We start from the raw sequence: 1,958 nt of genomic DNA, 5'->3' as shown, positions 1-1,958 counted from the left end.
TTGCTTGGCTGAAACCCATGCTGTGTGCAGAGAAGTTTCTGCTCAATGTTGTCACCCGGAGACTGGGTCTCACTGCCTGCTGAGACCCTGGCAGGCCAGGATAGAGCCTGATGGTCTTTATGCCAAGGTATTCTACATCAAGATCACCTTGAATCCCCTGTGCCACAGCAAATCCGCATCACCAACTCCATCATTCTCTTGGAGCTTGCCTTTAAGGAAGTTGAGCCAGGGCCTTCTCATAGACTCAGAACCTTCATTTTCTTTTGCATGATGCAGAAGTGAGCCCACTGCTTCCCGCTCTTTCTATCCTCATGGGCGGTTGTATCACAATGATTTTTTTGTATTTCCTATCACAGGGATCAAAGGGTCACCCAAGACCACTCTGGCAGATTTGAGTAATTTCCAGTTCAGAGTAAAAGGATTGAGGACTTGTTTTTTTTCCAGAAGATTACAACTCCAGGAAGGTATGTTGAGATGAGGCAAGCCCAACAGTGCTGGTGAATATTCAACAACTGGCTTTCTGGGAAAAAAGTGTGTGTGTGCGTGCATGTGTGTATGTGTGTGACATGTATGTGTTTGTGTGTATTTTATAATTTATCACTATAAAAGATGAATAGACACAACATACAATAAAATATTTTTTTTATCTTAAATTCTATATAGCAATTGATTGTTACAAATGCTTTTGTTGGGACACCTGGTCAGTTCAGCCTCTGACTCTTGATTTGACTTCAGGTCATGATCTCATGGTTCATGGGTTTGAGCCTCATGTGAGGTCTGGGCTGACAGCACGGGGCCTGCTTGGGAGTCTCTCTCTCCCTCTTTCCCCTGTTCTCTCTGCCCCTCCCCCACTCACACCCCTCCTCAAAATAAATAAATAAACTTTTTAAAAAAGAATTAAAAAATGCTTTTGTTGAGCATCATTTCCACTGCATTCTATTGGTTAAAGCAAGCAGAAGGGTCAGCCCAGATTCACCGTGAGAGGGGACTACAGAGGGCGTGGCTACTAGAAAAAGTGGTTCATCGGAGCCACCTTGGGAGACCAGTTACCATGCCTTCTAGAACTAACATGCCGTGACTTATTTCCATCCCAGCCTCTACACTCATCAGCGCTTCCATATGTTGGCAGATGGGGAATCTCACATTCATTATTTAACGTATGATTTTCACATATCTCACTTAATGGTTGCATTAGAGTGAAATATACGTGTTCATTCATGTATATTTACTTGTACTGAGAGGTGAGTCGAAAAGATACTCTTAAAATTTAACTTCATTTATTTGTCATTTTGTGTTTATGTTGATCTATTTTATTATCTTGTGGGGTATCAGAAGAAGAACTCAAAAAATATATATAGGAACTAAGAAAAATCTTAGACTAAAATATATAAGCGTATGTGCATAGTTGTGTTTATAGGTGTGTATGTGTGTGTGTGTGTGTGTGCGTGTGTGCATGTTGTGTGTAAAGTCATTCCATCCAAGGAAGCTGTCATTTGTTTTGGCTTCTGGAGTTCTCTTTGGAGCTGACTCCTCGGTTTTGGGAAACTCAGCACAACGTGCTCCTTATTTATTATTATATGAGGCAAACATTTACTCAGTGGTCTCCAAGAAAGCTATATGGTTCACTTTAAATCTGCACACTGATGTCACAGACTGAGACTTCGTGTTCTGTCTGGTAATGCAAATTGAGCTTGTCTTTAGCCAGCCTGTGACTTTGAAGAAGAAGGAGAAATGGCTTTCTAAAATTTTAGTAATTTCAGGGGCACCTGGGTGGTTCAGTCGGTTAAGCGTCTGGCTCTTGGTTTCCACTCAGGTCATGATCTCATGGTTTGTGAGTTCAAGCCCCATGGTTTGTGAGATTCTCTCTCTCCCTCTCTCTCTGCCCCTCCCCTACTCATGTTCTCTCTCTCTCTCTCAAAAATAAATAAATGAACTTCAAAAAATAGACTATCATATTT

The sequence above is a fragment of the Leopardus geoffroyi genome, chromosome D1, assembly GCF_018350155.1.
Source record: "Leopardus geoffroyi isolate Oge1 chromosome D1, O.geoffroyi_Oge1_pat1.0, whole genome shotgun sequence".
NCBI classification, from domain to species: domain Eukaryota; kingdom Metazoa; phylum Chordata; class Mammalia; order Carnivora; family Felidae; genus Leopardus; species Leopardus geoffroyi.
This window is presented reverse-complemented; position numbering follows the sequence as displayed.